The sequence below is a fragment of the Mustela nivalis genome (assembly GCF_964662115.1).
Source record: "Mustela nivalis genome assembly, chromosome: 4".
NCBI classification, from domain to species: domain Eukaryota; kingdom Metazoa; phylum Chordata; class Mammalia; order Carnivora; family Mustelidae; genus Mustela; species Mustela nivalis.
In genome coordinates this window covers 2,120,383-2,146,976 of record NC_139023.1, presented here as the reverse complement: position 1 = coordinate 2,146,976, position 26,594 = coordinate 2,120,383, and the positions used below count along the sequence as shown (strand labels likewise).

Below are 26,594 nucleotides of genomic sequence, written 5' to 3'. Positions count from 1 at the left end.
CATGGCAAAAGGAGGCGTTCTGGTTAAATCAAATGAGGCTTTTAAAAAGTCACATACTCAGGGATCACTTTGTAGCCCTTAGCTTTTGTCTAAAATATTCCCCAGGGGAGAATCTGCCTCCTCTCGCACCACGGCACCCTCTTTACATCTCCCATTCGTCAAGCCGCTGGTCGGCCCGCAGGGCTGCCCGAAGGGCCTGGCCTTTGTCAGAGTCTCATCTGGGAAACACAGCACAGCCGCCTCACGCGGCACAGCCGCCTCCTAACAGTGAACAGACCCAGCCCCTGCGGGACCCGCCGCGCCTGACCCCCGCTCGCAGCTCGGAGCGCTCTGAGTCGCTGTGACCCATCTCGCTGGAGGACCGTTCAAGAAAATGGCGTACGACAAGGGACAAGAGACAGGACCCAAGACCTGGCCCTGAGTCTCTCCAGGCCTCCGTTTCTTTTTCCGGATCCTTAGACAAGAGTCGGAGGATTATAAGGTAGTTTCTAGCTGAGAAACTCTGTAACAGAAGGAAAAACATCACCAGCCTGGGCTTTCCTTTTTTTTTTAGCTGTATGAAGTATTGAAAAAACCATTTTTTAAAATTTTAATCGGGGGCTGTTTGTCCTAAACCAACCAACAAACAAAAACGTGGGAGGGGCGGCTGTGTGCTTTGGAAGTTTACTTGGTCATCTTGGAAATGCTGAAAAAGAGGGACCCATGACCAGAGGTCTCAGGAAGGACGCTACCTGGCCAAGCATTGAGAGAGGGAACCTGCTACCCGTTGGGCACTCGCTATGGGTCAGATGTTGAAACTAAGCGCACGGAAGAGGCAGGGCCTGTGAGGGCAGCAGCCTCTGGGTGGAGTCACTGCCTTCTGGGGTCTAGGCCTGAGCGCCGCTCTGACTGAGGCCTTGCTTCTCTGTGAGAAGAACAGCTTCCAAGAGCCTGCCTCCCGTTGACGAGGGAAAATGGCAGCCTCGCAAGGGCCGTGTCAGTGCTTCCCCACAAGTACACGCTAAGGCACTGAGGTTCAGAAATGGCGAGTAATTTGCCTCCAAAACATAAGACTGTAGAAGGAGGTAGAGCTTGTGTCAAACTTTGATCTCACTAACTGCAAAGTTATATTCCCTGATAGTCCAGGACACAGCGGGGCCTGATCTAAAGACTGTATCAGAATCCCTGGGGGTGTCTACCCGTGAGGTAGGTTCCCTGACCACAGGCCAGATCTTCCAAATCTGGGTGTGTGTGTTGCATGGCAAAAGGGGCCAAAATCTAGTTTTGTTCTGTTTTGTTTTTTAAACAAGTTTCTTGAGTGATTGTTTTATGCATTCAAATTTGAAAACTTTTGCACAATACTATATGGCCTTCCTAAATAAAACTTACAGGAACCAGATATGACCCCAAATGCAATCATAGAAAGAATTTTAACAAGAAAGATCAATACCAGGAACATCATAACACTCGAGGAGGCTGACCAGTCCATTCCCTTCCCGGCACAGGAGAAACCAAAGTCCTCTCGGCAAGGGGCCGAGGGAGTGAGCATGGAGTAAAGGCAACGCCATCGGATACACGAGGAGTAAAGTTGGTCTGTCTCCACGAGGGGCTCAACTCGACAAGGAGAACCAATTTGCTCAGAGCCGTCCATGGCAGCCACATCGAGTTTTGCACTGATAATTTGCTCAGGACTGTCAATGGCAGCCACATCGAGTTTTGCACTGATAAATTCCTGCTCTTTTTCTCCCCGGGACCAATTCCAATCTCCTATTGATACGCTCTTTATCAGTCAGGTGCAGTAGCGCTGACTAGGCTACGGTTCTTGTTTTTAGCTTCTGAAGAAACAGGTGAGATACTTCGATTAGAAGGAGACGCCGCCGACTGCACTGGGCAGTAGGTTTTCAGATCATTCACACAGCTGGCGCTTATACACGCTGTTCTGAGAACCTGGCTTGTGTCCTCTTATTGATCTTCACAGCAGCCTCTGAAGGAAGTGCTGTTCATTGTCCTCACTCGACAGACACAGAGACTGAGGCACCCAGAGATGAGGTGACCTGATTGTCACACAGCTGTCGGCAGCAGAACTGGGGTTTGAACATGTACAGCTGCGCCTCAGATCACGCTCTTATCCACACTGCCATTGCTTCTAAGCTATCTCATATGCTTATTGTTACTTGTATTTTTTGATGGAACACAGATCTCTATATCTAGGTGACATTTTAAAGGAAAGATTGTGTCTGTAGCAAAAGTACAACTTTTTTGTTTTGTCACATGCATAAGAGAATGACTTCAAAAGAAATTAAATTGCCTTTATAATACCCGCTTCTCTTAAATTACATACTGTAAATTCTACACATAAATTATCACTAGGAATATAAAATCAACTGGATAAAACAGTGTGAAATAAGTGTATCACTTCTTTCCCTAGTTATTTCATCCCACCTGATGTGGGTCTAGATGTTTTGACCGATAAATCCTTTCAGAATCACCAGAACTTAGTGATTCACTTAGTCTAAGTGAACTTAGACTTTCTGTGTCACGGTACTATTCTCACTGCATTACTGATGATGCTGAAGATGGCTTCCAAGTAAGCTGAACTCGTGCATACCTTTTACATTTATTTTAAAAAGATTCCTTCGAAGATCAATGACATCAAGAGATGAGGGTCTGCAAGAATGATAACAGGCCAGATACAAGCTCTGTTTCTGTTGTCTCTTCCCTTTTATATGAAGATGCAACTTACACAACATCCTGAAATTTCAAATAGAGACAGAGTTATTTGAATTTTCCAAAAGTGATTTAGGAAGCCATAATCCCTCTTGGAGTTTGAAACCAGACCATGTTTCTTCTTGAAATGTTTGTCTTATTTTTATAAACAAATTAAAAGAGCAAGAATTGGGGCACCTGGATGGCAGAGTCCATTAAGTTAGTCTTAAGTTCAGCTCGGGTCATGATCTTGGAGTCACGAGATCGAGCCCTGGCTCATGTTCCACGCTCAACGTGGAGTCTGCTTAAGTTTCTCTCCCTCTCCCTTTTGATGCTCCCCACCATGCTCTCTCTCTCTCTCTCTCTGTCTCTCAAGTAAATAATTTAGAAAAAAATTAATAGTAAATAAAAAATAAAAGAGAAAGAATTTCTCTTTTCCCCTTCACATTACTTTGATTTTGATTGATTGCTAAAAAACAACTAGTCTACAATATTTTACTTTAAGAAAATCTCCAGCAAACTTATCCCAATTGAACACGCGGAACATACTATAATGCTGCATCAAGTTGAGATTAAAGTTCATTATAAATAATGCAAAGACCATTTTAGACTTCCTGCTCTACTAGGTAAGTCAAACATTCTATCAATTTATGCATTACCAAGAGATTAAACATTACAACCAAATCAACAAAAGATTAAATGATTCAGATCTAGGTGAATGACTAGATGAACACCATTACCACCTTGATAAAAGAGTACCAAATACTCTTTCATTGTGGAGGAAGAATCTCAAATCTGTGTCATGCATAAAGTCTATGTTTAGCATCTTGAAGAACATGTATATGACACTGTATCTCCCAAAGTTTTCCAAGACAATCTTGATTTCAAACATCCTGCCTTACTCTCCCCTTGAAATTACTGAGTATTTCCCGTCCACAGCACTATTTGTCAAACTATGGATCCTGGTGTTTCGTTTGGAAAATACGGTCAGAATAGGCTTTCGCTTCATTTACCATCAATGAGCTTTGTGAGGGTTTCCTTTCAAAATGTGTCTCACAGAACCTGGACTGAAAGAGTCTTACAAGGGTCAACGTTTCTGAAGCCAGATTGCCCGGGTTCTTACCATAGTCCTCATCTGCGCCTTCCTTGCTCTGTGAGCCAGGGAACCAATTTAGCCCCACTGAGGCATAGTTTCCTCAACTGAAAAATGAATACCTATTGTGTTGTTAAGATAATTTAGTAAGGCAATAGTTATTAAGTTCTTAGAATAGTCCTTAGTACATATTAACCTCTCAGTAAAAATTAGTTCAGTATTTTAACTAAGCTATTAATTTAATTGATGATTAGATGAGAACAATACAGAGATATTGCCATTTTACTTCAAAAATCGCTCCACACTAGGGATACCTTGGTGGCTCAGTCAGTTAAGTGGCCAACTCGGGGTTTCAGCTCAGATCATGGTCTCAGGGTCATGTGTCTGAGCCTCGAGTCAGGCTCCACACTCAGGGGAGAGTTTGCTTGAGAGTCTCTCTTCCTTTATCCTTCCTGCCCATGTGCTCTCTGTCTCTGTCTTTGTCCCTCTCTCTCTCAATAGATACATTAATAAATAAATGTTTTTTAATGGTTTCATACTATAAGAAGGGTATACAGTTTATAGTCACACTATGGAGTTGTTGATATAATTTAACCCATTCCTGGAAAATTATCTGCCTTCTACCTTGCTTTTGATTTATAATATATAACTACCATATTGTTGTATAAGTAGCTTAACAATTGGAGAAAACATTCTTTTCAGTTTCTTGTTGCCAATATTTTATACCATTAATTGCGCTTCGTTATCTGTCTCCACAAGTTTTTAAGTAAATGGATCTGCCTCTTACACCAGGGCTGAATTATTTCAAATATCACAACAAAGATATGTTTGTTTGCTCTTCTCTTCTTTGGGCTAACGAGTATTAATGCACATTTAACATCAAATATTCTATTTTTAATGTTTAATAAAAAGTTGGCAAATGAAATGTCAATATAGCATATTTTTAATTTGGGATAGGAAATATTTATGCATGATTTTTCCCCCCAAGGAGGACCTAAATAGAAGGAATAATGTGGAAAAGACCGAGACAATCTGAATCTAACAAATAAGACTCCATTAATTCTTGAGAAGTAATTCTTTTTTTTTTTTAAGATTTTATGTATTTATTTGACAGAGAGAGATCACAAGTAGGCAGAGAGGCAGGTAGAGAGAGGAGGAAGCAGGCTCTCTGCTGAGCAGAGAGCCCGATGCGGGGCTCGATCCCAGGACCTGAGATCATGACCTGAGCCGAAGGCAATGGCTTAACCCACTGAGCCACCCAGGCGCCCGAGAAGTAATTCTTATAGTCAACAACTACAAAGGTCCTAACTGTTGCTCCTGGACAACCAGTTCTCATGAGCCCACTGTGGAAGGACAGATGGTGCGGCATGCGGGAACCAGCTGTTTGCTGAGGGAGGTCAGAGCACTAGGGGGGAAAGAAAGGTTTATTCAGACATGTGCAGAACAACTGTAAAGCACACAATCTTTTTTTTAAAGATTTTATGTATTTATTTGACAGACAGAGATCACAAGTAGGCAGAGAGGCAGGCAGAGAGAGAGGGGAAAGCAGGCTCCCTGCTGAGCAGAGAGCCCGATGCGGGGCTCGATCCCAGGACCCTGGGATCATGACCTGAGCCGAAGGCAGAGGCTTCACCCACTCAGCCACACAGGTGCCCTAAACCACACAATCTAATCTAAGCACACCAGTCATACAACCAACAAGCCTCACTCATAACAGGAATTAAAGAAATCTGAGCCGGATGAAGAAATAATGAATGAGTTGGATCGTGAAGGTCTAAGAAGGTAGGAAATGCAAGGTAATGTGTTTATGAACTTTTTATTTGTTTGGTTATCACCGTAATGGCTGTCAATTTACCTACCTGTCTCTAAACCTCAGTTTCTTCTTTAGGAAAATATATATAGTAATAATACTATAAATTAATACGCCTTCCTACCCCAGAAGACTGTCGTAAATTTCAAATGAGGATACTCTGGAACTTACAAATGCTGTACACAATTAAGTAGTTTTTGTTTCAGTTCCTAAAAGAAAGTGAAAAGCCACTGGTATGTTTACACAGATTTTTTTTTCCTCTCAAAAAAAAATCAAAAATCAGTGGGTTAAGCCGCTGCCTTCGGCTCAGGTCATAATTTCAGGGTCCTGGGATTGAGCCCTGCATCGGGCTCCGTGCTCAGCAGGGAGACTGCTTCCTCCTCTCTCTCTCTCTGCCTGCCTCTCTGCCTACTTGTGATCTCTCTCTGTCAAATAAATACATAAAATCTTAAAAAAAAAAAAAGAATTACTTCTCAAGAATTAATGGAGTCTTATGGATGCAGTAAAGTATGGAGTGTTAAAGGGAGAAATCATTATTCCTAGGGAAGGCAGGTGGAGAATCTTCAACTCTCCTTCCCTCTGATGGTTTAGAGGGATTGTCTGCAGAACCTGGGAAATGAGAGAAGGAAGTCAGCATCAATTTCCTCTGCGAGTCCAGCACCGGGCGGTTTGTACGGAGCAAGGTGTGGCCCCGGAAGAGAAAGGTGAGCGATTGCAGCTGGCAAGTTGAAGAACAGTCATCGCAAGTTCAAGGTGTGAGAGCACTATCAGTCCAACGCAGCTGTTTCAAGCCTCACTTGCACTCTTGCAAGCACTGTGTGAGGGTTGGAGCCGGCCCCGCCTGAACGCAGCGGGAAGACGGATCAGAAGCGGGAACCACAGTTTCCTGTGTTAAAATATTAATTATTTGTGGGTGGTACTTTTTAAACATAGCCATGAGTTGCTATTGAAATGCAAATGTGTGTTTATTGCCCCGAGGGAGATGTTATTAAAAAATTTAAAAAAGAGAATACCCAGAGCTGGAAATTGCCCCCTGGGCCAAGGGCAGATGTTGGGCAAGAGCACAAAGTCTCTGGGAGGACAGGAAGAAAGGAGGAGGGGCAGGGGAAAAAGGTCAGAAAGAAGTAGACATCCCCTGAGAGCCCATTAAAAAGTTACAGCTGAGCCCAGTCATTGTCAAATCCAAGAAGGATTCACAAGATTCAACGAGGACAGTAGTCAGCGGGCGAGGACTGACAGACTCCTCCCCTCGGGAGCAAGGACTGCGAAGCCCAACTGTTCTGCCTCACGGTGGGAAATGACTCTGCACCTGGTGAGCCAGCGACCAGCTATGCCTTCCCCAGCAGTAGAAGTTGGCTTAGAAATAAAACCGCCTCTGAGCACCCGAATACAGAGCAGAACACCGGAACCACTTAGAGAAGCAATAGAAAAGAGACAGAAAAAGCCGAGTTTTGAAATACTTAGTGGAGAGGTTTTCCACTCACCTTTTTTGCCCACTGGATGGTGGAAGAAGAGAAAACCAGAGACTCACTAGAAAAGCACCTGAAGAAATCAGGGGAAACCAAACATCAAACTCCCATTGCTTCAGCCACACTGGAAGATAAATAAAAACAACAACTAGAAACAACTGAACAAACAATTAGAGATACAGGTGGACTTAGAGGCACTCAGTCAACCAAGCACCACGGCTATTTCCAAACAACTGAGTATATAAAAGCAAAATGTTGAGGAAACCCCAGTCCCTTATAGGTTGGCAGGAGGCAGAGCTGGAACTACGTTCCTACCTGCATGTCTCCTGTAGACTCGAAGCTCCTCCGCAGGTGGCGCCGGCACGGTGACACGAAGTGTCCCAGAACTATGTATTTCTTTTTTTAAAAAAAGATTTTATTTATTTATTTGAGAGAGAGAGTATGAGAAGGCGGAGGGTCCGAGGGAGAAGCAGACTCCCCACGGAGCAGGGAGCCCGATGCGGGACTCGATCGCGGGACTCCAGGATCATGACTGAGCCGAAGGCAGTCGCTCAGCCAACTGGGCCACCCAGGCGCCCTGTATTTCATTTACAAGTTACACCCAAGCCAAATGGAATTGAAAAATCGGGTTTTTAATTGATCTGTTCAATCAAAAATGATGCATGAGTGCTTCCTTACGTCCTGTGCCCTACAGGATCCTGAGGTAGCGCTGTAATGAGAGAGAGCATAAACTTTACAGTCAGACTGTAGACATGTAAGAGCGTTGGTGAGACACCCCTGTGAAGTTCATACCTTGAGGTAGTCAGGCTTTTTTTCCTTAATCAGATGGACGACAAGGAACCATGAAATGTGTTTTTATCAGAGGAAAGGCAGAAGCAATTTATACTGCAGAAAGACTGTGGATCAGGTGTATGCAAAATGGATGGATGGGAAGAAAAATCACGAAATTGAAAGGTCGGGGAGCCGGGGTGGCTCAGTCCTTAAGCGTCGACCTTCGGCTCAGGTCATGATCCCAGAGTGCTGGGATCGAGCCGCACATGAGGTCTCTGCTCAGCGGGAAGCCTGCTTCTCCCTCTCCCACTCCCCCTGCTTGTGTTCTGTCTCTCACTGTGTCTCTCTGTCAAATAAATAAATAAAATCTTAAAAAAAAAAAAAAGAATTTGTAAGTTTGGAAAACTGTTTCTTGAGGTTGCCACATTAACTTAGTTGTCAGGACATAGAAATATGAATCCGAGTGTCAGTGAGAATATTTTTAAATGGATCAGATCTTTAACAGAAGAACTGGAAAAAGTTGGGAATAATTAGAGACGGAGGATACAAGAAGAGGGGAAGATTGCAAAATGATGAAATGTTTTCAGTTACAAGAGCCCACATGATAGAGAATAATTTGTGCGTGTAAATGACCTAGGTCATTCTTAGAACCATAGAAAACCAAGAAATCAGTAACTTTTCCTCAAACCGGTGGTAACTGATAAGACACGTCAGAATGCTCACAGCTTTCCAGGCACCGGGGTCAAGAGTAGCTCCCAGGCTCCAATGTTACTTATCTTAAATTCATCGGTAAGATCCTTAATGTTAACATACGCTGCATTAGAGTCAACGGTTTGTTTTACAATTCGTGGAGATATCTTTCATTACACCAAAAAAAAGTAAGTGTTGGAGGAAGAAAAGCACATTTGAGAATGACCCCTTATTTATTCTGAAGGACGTGGACATGCTGACAGACTCACCACCTTTCACAAAGCAAAAGATCTCCTTGTCAGAACACAAAACAGGTCTCAAGGATCCCAAATGTAATGTTAGAGGGTAAAGATAAAGGATAAGGTGTGAATAACCTTGGATCAGAAAGAACAATTTTTTTGCTAACCCTGCCCTGTCCACTAGCTATGTGAGTTGAATTTAAAAAGCCCTGTGTCTTAGCTAACACACACACACACACACACACACACACACACACACACACACAGGAGGACTTGAGTAGGACTCATTCATTCATTTATTCATTTAACATACATACTTTCATTAAGTCCTTTTTGTACTGAGCACTGTCCATGACCCTGGGGAACAACTGAAGAAAACAAGGTACCAACAGTGAAACACAAGACAAGACCGCTTGTTGGGAGCATAACCAAAACAGACAGTCGGGGTCCCTTGGCTCTGGCAGGACTTCACAAAGGAAGTAAAAGCTGAACTCTCTGGAGGCTTGACCAGGAGTTTCCCCCACGTCCCCTGCTGAGGATGACTTTCCTAGAAGGAAGGACTGCCTGGTGATCTTAACTTTAACTTGTAAATCTTAAACTTTAAAGTATTTTCTTCCAGAGAATAATACATGTTCTTTTGAGAAGGGGTAAGAACATGTGAGAAACTCCCCTCTTTGAGAGAAATTATTAAGAAATTTTATGAAAGCTTTAAAAAAAGATGAACAAGATTCACATTCTCATATTGTCTGAGGAACATAGATCAGGGATGTTTCAAAATATTGACTTATTAATTCAGTATTTATACAAAATATATTAAGTTTTGTTTCAGATTTTTTTCAGTGTGTTTCATTCTTTTTATTCTACTGAAAAGACCTAGTTACTTGAAAAAAAAAGTAAAGGATTCTGTTCAATTGTACAAGTGTTTAGAAGCTTCTTAATTTTTTTTTGAAATTAATGTTTTGCTCTTATGATTGGGAGAATCAGGGCAATAAGAGTTTGTCTTTTGAAGTGGTAACAAACTTTTTGAGTTTGTCTTTTGAAGTGTCCTGTTCCATAATTGTATTTGTCTACACATAAGGATTCACAGTAGATCTAATAGGCAACAGTTTTTGCCATATATCTTCCAATGTTAACATTCCAAAAACATTTCCTGTTCTTTCTCTGAGATATAGTTTACAACATATATTTTTCTTTTAATTTTTATTGTTATTGAAGTATAGTTGACATAAAATATATTAGTTTCAGGTATACAGCATAGTGGTTTGAAAATTCTCTACATGACGCAACGCTCCTCACAGTGAGCATAGCTACCATCTGTCACCGTACAAAGTTTTTACACTATTATTGACCAAATTCCCTTTGCTGTGGTTTTCATCCCCACGATGTAGTTATTTATAACTGAGGGTTTGTACCTCTCATTTTCACTTATTTCACGTATTCCATTGTAACATGTATTTTAAAGGTAGCTTTTAGAAGTGACGTGTATAGGAACAACATAGTAAGATTTGCATTAAAGCTTAAGTGGGTAGGAGAAGAATAAATGAAACAAGATGGGATTGGGAGGGAGACAAACCATAAGTGACTCTTAATCTCACAAAACAAACTGAGGGTTGCTGGGGGGAGGGGGTTTGGGAGAAGAGGGTGGGATTATGGACATTGGGGAGGGTATGTGCTTTGGTGAGTGCTGTGAAGTGTGTAAACCTGGTGATTCATAGACCTGTACCCCTGGGGATAAAAATATATGTTTATAAAAAATAAAAATTAAAAAAAAATGATCTTTAAAATAGGATGAAGTGATACAGTATCTTGGAAGAGAAAAAGATCTTCAATTTGCTCAGTTTCTTTGTGTCAAGTGCACTAGATTATTTTATTTAATCTCTACAATAGTCTTAAGAAATAGTCAATTCTTTGTTATTCCCCATAGTCGCCTTCTATAAAGTCACTGTAAACACCGTATTGGAGAATATGGACACAATGTTCCTGGGCAAAGAAGTGTAGGGTTAGGTTCCTGCAAGCCTCTGACCACAGTTATTTTCATTAACTGATTGTGCACAGACTTCTTTATGAGTGTTTCTGTTTAAAGATACCTAATCTATTATATATTGCTGTTTTATTAACATTGAACTCACAGCCAACTTTCAAGCATAACTCACGCCTGGTAAAGTTCCTATAACTCATGTGTTTTCTCCATTATGCACATCAAGCCTTCTTACGCGTAAGAACACTAGACAGCACTTGAGCACACTTGGGGGCTATCGTGGAGGCACGTGGATGCTTTTTTGGTGAACAAAAAAAGCACAAAAGTGTGAAAAAACATGGAATCTAGTAGACTGTGAAAAGGACACCTGTTTATAGTATGAGAGCTGAAATTAGGGGGAAGAGTGTTGCTTTGTCCAGCTTCAGCTGGGATCGTGCACATTGGACAACTCACATTTTTCACCGCTCTGCACATGTCCACGAATGACCGCAAAGGTACCAAACACTGATTTTGAGGATACAAACAAATATTACAAGGAGGTGAATTTGCACATATAGAATCTGCAAATATGAAGACTGATTGCAATGACTGTTACTCCTATTTAATTGGGAAGTAGGGACCCAGAGAACTTAAATACTTTGCCCATGGTCATCCTGTTGGGGAATAACGGGCTCTATAATTGTGCAAAATTAGCCTCATCTACAGACTTCAACCTCAGCTAATATTTCCATATAGTCAATGTACTAGAAGTATTAGGAGCATAGTGGTTGGGCTCAAACCCTACTTCTTTCAATTACTAGTTGTTTGGCCTTGGAATCTTGGTTACTACCCCCACCCCCGCCCAAGTCCGAAGATCTGCTGATGAAGTGGGGACAATAACAATTGTAATTAATTGGGTGGTTGTGGGGATTAAAGGGACTAACCCACTTCTTAGCCTGTGCAAGTGCTCGGTGACTATTAACTTCATAGACTCCACTATGTAGCCACCATATATATATTGAATGTTAACGGAGTCATACACTGAACCCAGAACATGGAATTATGTACTCCTTCCAACAACCTAGGACAAAGGTTAAAACACATTTTACACATGAGTAAACTGGGGCTCATAGAGGTTTAAGCTAAGGCTAAGTTTATTTCTAAGCTTAGTAGAGAAATCCAGATTTGAACTCAATTCTGGTGCTCGCTTCGGCAGCACATATACTAACATTGGAATGAACTCAATTCTGACTCCTGCCAGCTTGTTCCGGATGCCTTCTCCCATTGCCTCTGTGGCCCATTGTTGTAGGATCTGTATTCGAATAATAATTATTTAAGTGATTACATGCACCATAGTCTGAAATACAACCCTCTTTCATCTGCTTTGTGCTCTTACATACAATTTCAGACCAATCAAAAATTCTGTAATTGCAAGTACAATTATGTCAGCACTCTGAAGTATCGGTCATACTTTTATGACCATATTTTATGACCTGAAAAGGGTCATATTTTGTGACCTGAAAAGGATACCAACAATATCCATATTTTTCCTTGATTTCCTTTTGAAATATCTTATCTCCATTGCTTCCTTAAGACTGTAATGCTGTAGACATTTGAAGTTTTCAAGAGTCACTTATAGTGAGGCGATTGTGATGATTGATTTTATGTCAACTTGGCCAGGCTGGGCTGCGTAACTGTTTCATCAAGCACCAATCTAGATGTTGCTGGGAGGTATCTGTGGATGCGACTGATAGTTACAATCGGTTGACTTTAAGTAGATCAGATTATTCTCCATGTGTGGGCCTCATCTAGTCAGTTGATGGTTTTAGGAACAAAGCTGAGAATTCCCAATGAAGAAGGAATTCAGCCTGGAGACTATATAGAAATCCTGCCTGACTTCTAGTCTTCCAGTCCTATTCTAAGAATCTGAGATTCAAGACGGCAACAACTCTTACCTGAATTTCCAGCCTGCTGGCCTGCGCTACAATCATGTGAACCAAATCCTTCAAAGAAATGTCTTGAAGGATATATGATAGATAGATAGATAGATGACATATATAGATAAATGATAGATCTGTGTGTGTGTGTGCACGCATATGTGTGTGTGTGTGTGTGTCCTATTGGCTCTGTTTCTCCAGAGAACCCGAGTAACCCAGTGACCAAATATCTTATTTTTCCCAGGACAGAGAAGTTGTGTGGGACATGGATATTTCTGTCCTAAAGTCAGGATGGGCTTGAGTCAAACAAAACAAGTTGGTCACTCTACATTAAATTATCTTTCCCCTACAGCAAATTTCACAGTGAAAGGGGACATTAGTGTTACACCAATTTATAGGTTCCTTCTAATTATTGTTGGTACAAGGTATCCAGCTAATAACAAGTCAAACTATGTTAACTTTGCACTTTACTAGGTTGTGTTTGTTCATGGTAAAGCACACATAACATAAAATTTACCATTTAAACCAACTGAAAGTTACACATCAATGTGCAACCACCACCCCATCTACTTGCAGAATTGTTGCATTCCCCCCAAATCGAATCCTATACCTGTTAAGCAGTCACTCTTCCCAGCACCTGGCAAGTGTTAATCTGTTTTCTGCCTATTCTAGATATTTCAAACAAATGGAATCATACTTGTACAGAAACTCTAGGAACACGGATTATGAGACAGAATGAGGAAAAGTGTTTGAGGATTTAAATCATTCACTCATGCATCCAGCAACTCTTTATTGAACAGTTACTACGAACCAGATGCTTTTCACGGTTCTGAGACCATAAACGTCCCTACAGTCATAGCATTTACACAGAGAGCAAGCCATCAGTGCAAAATGTTATTGAATTTATGGAAAAACGTCAGCAGAGGAGAAGCTGATAAAAGATAGAGGCCCTTGAACTCTGGACTGAGGAGTTCAAATGTTAAATACTAGCACTTAGACCGTCACTATAGGTTCCTGGAGCATTAAGACAGCAGCCAGACTTGGCTCTTCTTGGCTTGTTTCTGTGTGTGGAAAGAGGGAATGCAAGCCAGGGATTGTTCTGAAGTGGCGGAGATACGGGTGCGGTCTGTCATCACACAGGAGGACACCGGTATGAGCCTGGACGTGGAAAAGAACGCTTCCCTCTTTTTCACAGGGTTTTTAAAAACTCCTATCAAGACTGACTTTGAGCAGGGCTTAGTTACACATTCGGATATTACTGCTTTCTGATAAGAAACACCATAAAACACCTGTGTTGGGTAATAGAGGCCAACAGTATCTCCTCGGGATCAGGACTTCCTCTGTCCTCATCAGTATGCGCCAGGAGTTCTTCCATGGCCCAGCGAAGAGATACAAACCGGTCCACCTCTCCGCAGGAGTAGAGATAAGTACTTGCGCAGAATATTACTATAAGATGTTACTTGGGTCTCCTTTACAATCCTATAATAAAACCAATAATAACACTTTGAACTGATAAACACCTTCACACTGAAAGTCTCAAGTGTTTTATAGACCATAAATTCTCCCAACACCCTTTATGAGATAAAGAATAATCACTCTCTCCAATTAACAGTTAAACTAAAAACTAGCTTGGCCGAATGACTTGCCCAAGGCCACTGACGTAAGTCAGAAGTCCACTTGTTCTGGAGACTAAAGCAGGGCTGATCCTCCACGCGGGAGTGCGGGAGGCGGTCCTTCACCCCAGGTACCATGTCCTCGTCCTCTCTCTTTCTCTACCCACTTCCGGCAACCTCCTCAGTCTCCCTCAAGGTGCTAACGGACACCAGTTGACAATTCTCAAGGTGCCAGCCTTCCCAGGAGTATCTGCCTTTTATTAGGTGGCTCTCGACAGCTGGCTGAATTTCAAGAACACACAGAACAAGCTCTTTGACTTGCTGAGGGAGAGTCTGTTCTCAGAGCTCTGGGGTCATTCACCCCTGTACTCTGCCACTAGGAGAGGAGCCTCCTTCCCCAGAGAGAAGCCGCCCCTCTTCCTACATCAACCAGTACGCTGGGGTTCTGCTTTGTCCTAAGGACAGAAATAGAAATGAAAGTCATCTTTCTGCCTAGAACTACCTGATACCAGGACCCATCTGGTCCTGCCTAAGCTTTTTGTAACTACATTCATTTTGTCCTAATATTGTTGGCAGGTATATTGTCCCTCGAAGTGTGCTGGGAATACAACCCAATCACTGCCACCAGGTGGGACCTCTTTCACCTAGCAGGACAGACAGTTTCACAGCATTTCCAAGTTCAACAGCATTGAAGATCTCTCCTTACCTGAAAAGGGGGGAAATGGAACAACTTGAAACCACTGGGAAATGCCTGGTTGCCATTGTCTTTCGTTAGGACTTAAATCCAGTTTTCTGGAATTTCACATAGCCAGTCTGTTTACACATGATTGAAGAAGAAAGTGGGAACTTAGGACATGAAGTTTGCTATATGGTCACTTGCACACCTTTTATGACCCGCATCCCTTCAAAGCTCTGGAGAAGGCAACCACACATTATGTATAAGGGCTGAATGCACGGGGGGAAATATTGAGCGTTTTTTCCCTCTCAACTGTTACACCATTAAAAGACAAGTAGTAGTGTGTTTCACTATCCAAAATGGAGAGAAATTTCTATTAACTTGAAGTTCGTCTGTGTAGCTCTGTGGTTGCTGCAGAGATGTAATAGACTATGCCCAGGTTTAAAAAAAAAAAACAAGGAAGCCTCTTTTTTCATCTTTCTGCCATCCTGGTGACAGCATTAGGATGTCACTGGTTTTGCCGACGTGTTCTTACTCCAGGGGCTCTCCTAAGGGACATTTAAGGAATACCTGCTGCAGGCAAAATGCTGGCCCAGGCGCTGTGCAGGACTCATGCTCAAGAAGCTGTGTTTTAAATGGACACGCAAATGTACACAAATGCCCATTTTATGTGGTCAGTTAACTTCTCATGTGTTTATGTATCAAATAATAATGGCCTTGAGTCATCAAGAAGCATTATGAAGACATTGAAATGTTTATATATTATACATTATTATATATATTTATATAATAAATACATTATTATATAAATATTTATTATCTATTTATTATAGTTAATATTTATTATGATTTTATAATTAAATATTAATTAAGTTAATTTTATATTTGCTATAAATAATTTATTATATATAAATATATTACACATATTTTATAATAAATTTTTTTTAAGTTTGGTTTTGGCTGTGTGTCATATGAGGAGGAAGTTTGTACCAGAGTCTTTTCAAGCAAGAAAACTGCTACAGGACAGCATTCCTTGTTGATGCATCAGAATTCAAAAATACATATTGACCTAGCTGCAAAGGTCATCATGAATCCTTTTTAAATTATTTATACTTCCTCCAAAATATGAACTTCAATAAAAATGTGTTGCATACATAGTATAAATGTGGGAATTACAAAAATGGAAAAGAAGCAACCATTGGTCTCATGGAGCTTGAGATCTGTCCGCTTCCAGTCGATTGAAATTCCTGCCCAGACCTGGGTTCAACTCTGTTCACGCAGCACCGGCGGGCACTCCTGCTCTTTTTACGGCTCAGCAACAGTTACTACGATTGACAACACGGAGACCTGAAATATTTATATAGCTTTATTCCTAGGTATCTTATGGTTTTGGGTGCAATTGTAAATGGGATTGACTCTGAAATATTTATATAGCGCTTGTGCAGTCAATTCATTGCCCAGTAAAAGAACTGGTTTGCAGGACCTGGCTCCTTGCCAGAGTTATCTAGATCTTAATTTTATAAGGCAAAAATTTACCCTAGAGTTCAAAAATTGAAAAACAGGGTGGAGGAGTTATAGGGGGTGATCATTTGTGGCCGAAGAAAGCTGTTTGCTTTTCTATGGGCAGATTTCCAGGGGCAGTTTAAAATGACTTCCCACAAGGAAGAAATACCAGAAAAACACCTGGAAATCCTGAAGCAAAAGTAAAGAATAAAATTAGTTCCCAATGGTGATATTTATCATTTCCACACCCCATCTGTCCATATTTCTAGGGCATTCGTCACTGTACCTAAACTACGTTAATTGATCCTGCTCAGCTTTTACATAGGCGATCCGAGCAGCTGCACCTGGAAATCTATAGGGTGAAAAGGCAGATGCTTACAAGCATGACAATGATTGCATCCGTGGGCTGCAGAGGTGACAAGTGAGATCACCTCCCGCTAACGCCTTTCAGCCCCAAGTTCCTGGAGGACCAGTTACCTCTTCTGTCCAGTGTCCTATTGCCCACCGTCTCCTGGGCTGTATTTAGGGGAAGTCTTGGTGGGAAGGAAAAGGGGCAAAAGGAACATGGGAGAAGGTAGAGAGAGGAGCTTGAGAGGAAGGAGAGAGTCCCCTGTATTGCAGCAGCGTTGCCAGCTGAGGGAGTTTGGAGACAGGAGTCCCTGGGAAAGTTCTATGGAAATAGGAAGGGAAATGGTCTTTAACTGCTTTGGCACCATCGCTTGGTCACAAAATCATCTAAGTGTTATGCTTTTAGAAACCCAATTTAGAGGTGCCTAGGTGGCTTAGTTGGTGGGGCATCTAACTCTATTATTTTTTAAGGTTTTACTGATTTGCTTGAGCAGAAAACAAGACAGCACAGAGGGAGAGGGAGAAGCAGGCTCCCCACTGAGCAGAGAGCCCAACGCAGGGCTTGATCCAGGATCCTGAGATCGTGACCTCAGCTGAAGGCAAATGTTTAACTGGCTGAGCCACCCAAGTGCCCAGGCATCAGACTCTTGATCTCAGCTCAGGCCTTGATCTCAGGGTCATGGGTCCAAGCCCTGCATTGGGCTCCATGTTGAGTATGGAGCCTACTTGAAAAAGAAGGAGAAGGAGAAGAGAAAGGAAGAAAGGAAGAAGAAAGGAAGAAAGGGAAAAGATAAAGGAAAAGAAAAAGAAAAAGAAACCTCACTTAGGAAACTATCAAAAGAAAAAGAAACCTCACTTAGGAAACTATCACCAAAATGATGAGGCAGAAAAGAGAGACGCATTTTAAGAAGACTTTTTAAAAGTAACTATTTTCCCCAAAAGACAAGAATCAGACTCAATAAACTGCCATGTACAGGAAGGGCTAAGTCCAAGAGGGAGAAATCTTCTGGTAAAAAAAAAAAAAAGAAGGCTTTAGGAGGCCATAAAAATTCAAACACAGATTACAGAGGAAGGATGCCCTCTGGACTGCCTGCAGGAAGAAACGGGTACGATAGGGAGGAGAGTCTGCGCGCAGATCCTGTAGACAACGGGTGAAAACAATGCGAACAGCACCCACGGAGACACCCCAACGATCAGATCACAAGGGCTAAATCAACAGCCAGGGGAAGAACCTTCAAGGTGGGCCTGCCAAATTTCTCCTGCTGTGATGCAAGCGCAACACAAAACATTCTACCAAGGAGAAAAACAGCAGTTGTTACAAGTAAAATTCTTTCCATTTTTTAGGGGGGAAGGAGTAGGTGTCGTGGTAAATTCTGACAGCACCGTTATCAGTAGAAATTTTCAGGATGGGTGGAGTTGTAAAACACAAGCAGAAATGGGACTAAACATGTCAGTTAATTATACAATCTTAGCGCATGGTTGTTCTGCTATGTTAACCATGAATCAGGATATAAAATAGCATAAAAAGGGATCCAGTCACTTCACAATATAATTCCTTTTTAATTAAACAGAAAAGGTGAAAATAGTGTATGACCATAAAGATATAATGAACACATGGAAATAGTCTCTGTTCTAGGTATAGAAAAAGGGAGACTGAGAAGATATATCCCATGACACTAATCTTGGTTTTGTTTGTTATGATGACAGATAAGATGAAAATACTTAAAACAGAGTTTCTTCCCTCAAGGAGCTAATTCTTTTTTTTTAAGATTTTATGTATTTACTTATCAGAGGGAGAGAGCACAAGCAGGGGCGCAGCAGGCAGAGGGAGCAGCAGGCTCCCCACTGAGCAAGGAGCCGGATGTGGGACTCCATTCTAGGACCCTGGGACCACGACCTGAGCCGGAGGCAGATGCTTGACCGACTGAGCCACCCAGTGCCCAGGAGCTGACTAACTCTTATTCCTTATTATATTTGTTTAGTCATCTTTAATTTTAATGATTAAAGTTCTAAGGAATGTCTTAAGTGGAAAACTATTAAAATGAATGCAGAAAAGAAAGGAAATAAGCAAAGCTCAAACCAAATAGGAAGCTAAGTGTATTTTTCTTCTGTCTATTTCTAGAGGACCACAAGTTTACTGGAGGGAGACATTTGATAAAACAGCCCTTCAGCTTATCACTACGCAACTGAATTCAATTCCACAAATACGGGTTAAACACATAACCGGGGATAAAGATACCCGGCGAAGGCAGTGGGGGCGAGAGACGAATGGTTATCTCTGCCTTCAAGGCTCTTGCTTCCAGTAAGAAGTAAGATCAGACGTTACTTCTACCTCTTCCTACCCCCAACCTGTGCCTTCAGTTCTTGTCTGATTTTCTTATTTACGATCAAGAACAGGGCCAAGCATTGGGTAAAACCCTCTGCGTGACTAACTGTCCTCCGTGTAAGACATTAAGAAAACGGGAGACCCTCTATCACTGGATGACTCTCAGCAGGGTGTCCTTTCCAGGTTTTCCTGGGGCTAGAACATTTTTCTGCCAGACCCTCTTCAGGCTGACTTTTCCATCATTCAGGTGTCAGCTTCTCAGAGACACCTCCTTGACCACCTCACCATCCTGGAACAGCACCGCTGCCGACATTCCCTTCCCCATACCTGCACTATTTTTGATCTTGTTCTTTTGTTTTATTGTCTCCATGGTAATTCAGTGAAATCCTTATTTTTTTTTTTTTGTTTGGGTTTATTGCCCATTTCTCTTAGAATATCAACTCCATGAGGGTAGGGATTTCAAAGTCTTTTACAAGGCCGTGTCTCTAGCTTCTAGACTAGTATAAGGTTTACGATGTATAGTCATTGAATATTTATGAACAAATGAGAGAGAAAACGCCTGCCTCTCTGGGTCTTACTGATTTGACCCTAGATTTTCTTTAAAAAAAAACAAAAAACAAAAAACAAAAACCCCCCTCACTCACTCCCTTTGTTCCCAGCTGCATCTCCAGCAGCTGAAAGACTTGTTAGTACATAATGATGTTCAGCCAAAAAAAAAAAATTATTAACAGAATAATGACAGGATCCAGGAAGAAAAAGACCTAAAAAGCAGAAAAATCAAGAGGAAAAATATTGTTTAAGCCAGATCATGGAGCTGTGTGTAGATTTCCTTGTGTTTCTTTTCATAAACCTTTTGTCCATTGTTGTTTGCAAGTTCCAGGCTTGCCTCAGCTGTGTGACAAAAATCACACATTGAGGATGTGCTGTGGGTGTAAACTTAACCAGAGTAATCGAGGAAGGAGGAGCAGAATCCTTTGTGCAGTGCAGTAGTAAAAACCACGATCAGCCAGAGAAGAATCGGACAGAGAAGGATGGAGAGTGGGACAAGAGACCCAGATCCAGGTGGAGGTTCTCCCATCACGGCCACCCCTGGGGGAGCCTGGGTTTATTAGAGAAGGAGCCGTTTCTTCATAAAAGTCAACAACAGCAGCATCGGATAGAATCTCTTAAACACTAAGAGAAGTCCTGAATGCTCTGGTGACTTAAAGGATTAAGAGCTCACAAGCCATTAGACTGATTAGGAAGCACTTCATGGAAAAGGGACCATTTTCAGATGGGTCTTGAGGAGCACAAACCAAGCGTATGAAAACGACACGCGAGGAAAGTCGAAAAGGACCATCCAGTGTGGCTGGAGCACAGGGGACACGTGGGAAAGAAGAGGGAGACACATGAAAATTAGGTCAAGGACAGATTATGGAAGCCTGTGAATACCAAACTGAGGTTTGGTTTTGTTCAAATTTAGTTTCTGCTTTTTGAGAATGCTTAAAATACTACTGAACTAAGTTCTAGGAAGATCAGTCTAGTAGTATTCAGATGATCACTAGGGTAGGCAGGATTCTAAAATGGCTCTTGGTCATTTGCACCATCACCTCCGTCTTCAGTTCCCAGGGTAAGAAGGAGCTCCACCTTCAGTGTAAGAGGACGTTGTGCATATGCTGGAGGGTCCGTTTGGTGATGAGTTTATGATATCTGGCAAAACTGAGTTTAAGAAATGAGCTTATCCTCAATGGCTCTGAACTCAGGCAAGTTCCTTAAAAGAAAGGGAGCTCTTTCAGGAGAAAGAGATTAGAAGTACTATATTTAACACGTAAGACACTCTCCACTGGTGGCGTGAAGATAGAGAAATGACAGGTGGCCTCCAGAGGCTGATCACAAGCCCTGGTGATGCCCAGCAAGACAAGGAGACGTCAGTCCTGAAACTGCTCCGAGCTGCAGTCGGCCGGCAGCCGAACGAGCTTGGAAGAGAATTCTCGCTCAGAGCTTTCCAACAGAACCCCACCTCCCCGACACCTTGAATGTGAGATCCCGAGCGGAGAAGCCGGATGAGCCGACCTGGACCTCTGACTCACAGACCTGTGAAATAATGGCAGTGGTTGTAAGCCCCTAAGTTTGTGGTGACTTGTCACACAGCATTAGACATCAAATACAGCTGGGAGTGAGGAGGAACAGAGAACCATTTGGGGGACTCTGAAACTAGTCTCCGTTAGAATAAACTAGCAACTTAAGGAAAGAGGTTGCAGTCAAGATGAAGAGAGGAGACATCGCCTCCGTGGGCCTCAGGGACGGGGCCGCCATAGCGGTCGCGGCAGGGGAGGGGGCGCTGCGGGTCTGACAAGGGGGAACTGGAGAGCTGAGAGGACGTTCACCGAGGACCGAGGACTGGAAACCAAGAATAGTATTGGGGGGGTGACCAACCATCTCAGATGTGCAGAATTTGTGATGACAACAGCCTATCCACAAGTTTAAAAAAAACGGAAGTCTAAGATCTACAGAGAAGCTTAGGAATGTTGGTTTTTGGAGTGTCTACTAAGTAAATAAATAATGCATAGCTACCGTGAGTTAACTGAGGAAATTACTGGAGAAATTAGCATGAAGTCGGATGAGGATTCCCAGAGGCAAGTCTCCTCTCGCTTCTGTGCTCTTGAAACTTCCTCTGTCTGGAATATCCCATCTGAAATTGTCTTGGAAAACCACCGACTTCAAGCATCATCTCCTTCTTAAAGCAATTCCTGCCTCACACCGTCTTTCAAAATTATCTGGAGGTTCCTTAAGTGACAATATCCCTATCTCCCCAGCAGACTAAGTCTTCAGGAGACAGCGGCCGTCTTATTTCATCTGCGCATTTTCAACACCAAACCAAGTGTCAAGAGTACGACAGACACTAAGTATTTGTTGAGTGCGTGAAACAAAGATAGGAATAAGCAAAAAGATAGGAAGGAACCAGGATAGTGACACATACATAAGATAAAAAGGGACGAGTTCCCAAAAGAGGGTGGTAAATAGTGTCAAACGCTTCAAGATAAAGGATGAAGGCTCGCTGGTGGAGATATTGGTTTGGTCATGGGAAGTGTAGTGCCTAACACAAGAACAGCTTGAGTACCAAGATCACATCACAGATGGTCAGAAATAAAACCAAGTGATGGGGTTTAGAGGTAGTGAGAAAGTGAAATGGTAGGTGAACTTTTTAAAGAAGTTCAAAGATCAAAGAAAGGAAAGTGACAAGGTGATAGCTTGTGAAATAGATAAGGAAAGGGGTTTTCATTGTCATTATTATGTTCAGTTGGCCACTGCAGAGTACATTCTTATTTTTCGATGCAGTTTTCAATGGTTCCTTAATTACAGAAAACACCCAGTACTCATCCCAACACAGATGTGTTTTGTTTTGTTTTGTTTTCTTAAGATTTCTGTAAATATCCTTTTTATTCTCTCGACAGATGTATGCTCTTGGCTTGGGACTGGAGAAAAGCTAAACAAGTTCACAAGCAGAATAGAAAATAACCCATAAATGGGTTGAAGACTCATAGACCGTTCATGTTGGATGGGTCCTTATACAAGATCCTGTTAGTTACTTTCTATTTTCACTGTTCCTTCTTCCTTGACAATTGAATTCAGATTCCTCTTGCAACGGCGGTGTGCCAGGGCCCTGACAAGATGCTAGATTTCCCAGACATCCTTGCAGGTAGAGGTGACCAATGTGACAAAATTTTGACCAGTGAGATAGAAGAGATACCTGCCAGGGCTTAGAGAGCTTTTGCTCTTCCCGATGAAAACGAAGAGACGGAGCCAGGGCTTCCCTTCTCTCTCCTTCTCCCTTGAGAAAGCACTTGATGGCTGAAGTTGCAAGAGGCATCTGGTGACCCTATGGCAGTAAGAAAGAGGAAAATAAGTGAGTCCCATAAACACTGGCAATGACATTCGTCAAGCCACTGAGCAGATACCAACAGCTCCTTAGGCAGACTTTCTGCACCAGGAAGAAAAACGAACCCCTAAGTGTTTAAGCCTCTGCGAATCAGTTACACACAGATAGATACATCGATACATTGATACGGATACAGACTTTGTGCATAGATACGAATTTTATTGCCCCCAAATAACTTTGCAACTAAAAAGGCGTTAAATATCTTCAGTCAGCCTGCCGATATTTGAATCAGCCCTAAACTATCTTTAAGTTGTCATCAACCTTATGTGGATCTACTTCCAGGGGCAGGACACTGAAGAGTTAGTAAAACTGTCCAGACCATTTTGGAGAATTTTGACCATTAGAAAGCCTTCTCTTCTCAAAAGCTTTCTACAGTTGCCCCCTTTGCCCTGATCCAGGCTCTGCAGAAACTCACTGTGCCCCGTACCCGGTCTCTGTCCCCTGCGCTCTCCAGCATGCAGACTCTGTACAGCCAGCTCAGCCTTCGTCCCAGGCGACGCGGCCTCAGTAACAGGACAAGCTCACGCTCACTCCCACACCTTCTCTCTAAATTGCAAGTCCTTTATGTTGGACTCTAAAATGTCACCCATTTTTCAAGGTTAAATAAAGCCCCGCCTATTCCAGGAAACCTTCCCTGGCTCTCCTATTCCCCACCGATCTCCTCCTGAGGCTGGCCCAGCACACTGTGACCCGGTCTACAACGCACGGTTGATCTACAGCGCACAGTTGATCTACAACGCATGGTTGAACACCGAACCGATCCTTCTCCCCTTGTCCCGTGTGGGTTTCTTTGGCTCAACCACTAGAAGATAAACTCCTCCAAGCCCAAGACACATTCTCCTCACATATTCTGCCCACAGCCGCTAATGTGGCCTTACAGATGTACTCAATAGTTTGATGGAGTTTTGGGACATGAAGGTGTATAGTGTTTAAAAGAACTAACAAAGACACACAGAATACACATTAAACACACAGGATGTTGTGGTCAAAGTAGAGCCCAACTCAACAGAGCCCACTGAAGGTCAATCTAGTGTTTGCTTTACAAAAATGTCTTTCTTTAATTCTCCTTCTTTTTAGGAAAAGAGACTGATAAGTCTCCTCTGATTCACTGATGGGTTAGAGTGGTAATTCTTATTCTCTAGCATAACATGGGAAATTCCTGTTATTAAAATATAAGGCAAACTTGTTAACAAGACTCAAGAAGAAATCAGACGCAGGCACGTGTACCACCATTCTATTCAATTCTGAAGTTCTCCTTTCTGGCTAGTTCTACATCCTCCGCATGTCCAATAAGCCCGTCGCTCGGCTGGAATTATGAGTCCTCTGATCTACCCCGTGAGGGGGGCAGGAAGGCATCTGAAGATGCCAGCCTTCAGAGACTAGTTCGTCCACTCAGACCCAAGCTTCTGCGGACTTTGGTTAAAGAAACACTGTCTTGAAGCGTCACAAGATGGCGTCTCCAGATGTTCTGATGAAAGATCGGTTCATTCCAACTCCGTTTGCTCTCAGTTTCCCAGCAGATGCTCAGCGGGTCCGGCATGGGTCCCGTGAATGTGCCATAGCCGGACAGGCTGCTGCTGGCTTCCTCTGTCTCATCCCTGCTCCAGCTTCTCAGGTGTGGCCAACTGCCAACGAGGCTTGCTTTGGTCCAGCATTTGGTGGCCACCAGTGTTCCTTAGTTCGCTGGCGGTCACCCACACTTTGCTTTCCAAACTTGCCCTTACAGCCGCAGGCCCGTGCGAGGGATCATTCTACCTGCTTATCATCTTCTAGTGACCTTGTTTATTCTGAAGGTGCTGGCTGGGCCCTGAAATGTAAAGGTGCGTATGGCTTTTCCTCGGCTTTACACAAAAATGCACAAGCAATATCTCAGCTCACGGCTGACTCCTGTTAAGCATTTGCTCTGTGGTAGGGGCTGTCTCCTGACACGGACTGCCCAGTGATTCTCTACAAGGACCTTGAGAGACAGGAACCATTATTCTGTACTTACAGCTCAAATAAGAAAATAGAAGCACAAGAAAGGGAGAGTGCACGGGGCATCTGGGTGACTCAATTTGCTAAGTGTCTGCCTCTTGCTTTCAGCTCAGATCGGGGTCGGGGGCTTGAGTCCTGAGCCCTCTCCCGGGCTCGATGGAGAGTCGGCTTCAGGATTCTCTCTCCTCTCCTGTCCCTACCACCTGCTCACCTGCACTCTTTCTCTCTCTCTCTCAAATCAATAAGTCTTAATTTTTTTAAAAAAAAGCAGGGGTGGGGGGAGTATGTGAGTCTAAGAAGTGAAGGTCGGCATTGAAAGCGCGCGGCCAACCCCCGCACCCACAGCACAGCCCCACCCATGGAGAACCACATCGAACGTGGCGTTGCAAAGGTTGCCACAGATACACACGAGCACTCAAGGAAGAGAAGTCTCAGGGATGGTGACACAGGTGAGAAGGGAGAGATTTGGGCATTGCAGAAAGGGTGGGGGTTGCTGGTAGAAACCCAGGACAATATAAATTTAAAGGTCAGAGGTGACCACCAAAGCAGAAGATTTTTCTTCTCAATTTGGCATCTTCTGGGACTGAGTATTCAGATGTGAGGAGCACTGGAGGCAGCCTGGGCAGAGGAGGCCGCTCCCAGAGCCGAAACAAAGCAGAAAGGAGAAGGAAAGAACCAAAGAGTCACAGAGAAAAATCAGAGGGACAGAGTTTCCAGGGCCTCTTGAATTTTGCAATTGGGTCTTCATTATTAATCACAAAAGCTATTATGTTCTTTATGCCAAGCGAAGATCATACACATGAACCCACTGAATCCTCACCACCACCCTTGAAGTACGCGTTATTATCTGCAGAACCGTTCTGGGGGTGGCTCGGGGCAAAATCCAAACCGCAAGGGGCTGGGGAGTGACAGAGTGGGGAGGATGTAGTCTGCCTTTGGGATAAATTTGAGATAAAAGGGGATTGAGTCCCTGTTACAGGCCAGTCGGGGGCCGGTCATTTCAGCACTGGTTTCCAGTCCCATCCAAACTAAACTCTCAAAGGGACGCGCCCTTATTCTCCTTCAGAGAAAAACGTGGATGTGGACGCCCAAGGGGACGCGGGAGTCTATCTTCCTTTCAATTAGCCCCGCTCTGCGCCCACAGAGGGGACAGCTCGCTGGAACAGAGGCTCACCGAGGGCTTTACTGCGCCGGGCTAGGCTCCCCGCGAAGAACATTCACACAATGGTCACGCTGGAAGTCAGTTTAAATGCTGGTCGCATTATTAAGTCTGCGGGGAGGGCCAGGAGCCGCACTCCCTGAGCTGGGAGTGTGTTTTTCCTCAGTTTCCACGTCTGCAGAATGGGCTTCCCTGGGAAAACTCTAAAGAGAGTGAAGGGCACGAGGCTGGCTGGGTTGGTACGGCCGCGCCTGCCCTCGGAGCTGCGGGTTCGAGCCCCGCCTTGGGGGTGGACGTTGCTTAAAAAACGCGCGCGCCGTGCGGTGCGCAACGGGTGCTTCGCGCGCGAGAAGCGCGGGGCAGAGCGCTCGCGGGTCGTTAAACCTCCATTTTGCAGCCAAACGTAGGAGAATGAGGGACGGTCT

The 26,594-nt window shown here is 43.2% G+C and overlaps 1 long non-coding RNA gene across 1 annotated transcript in view; it reads right to left on the bottom strand.

The window, feature by feature from the left end:
* LOC309862545 overlaps positions 1-26,594 on the bottom strand; it is a 531,010-nt gene that overhangs the window by 92,842 nt on the left and 411,574 nt on the right. The gene's annotated exons all lie outside the window — the stretch shown is intronic.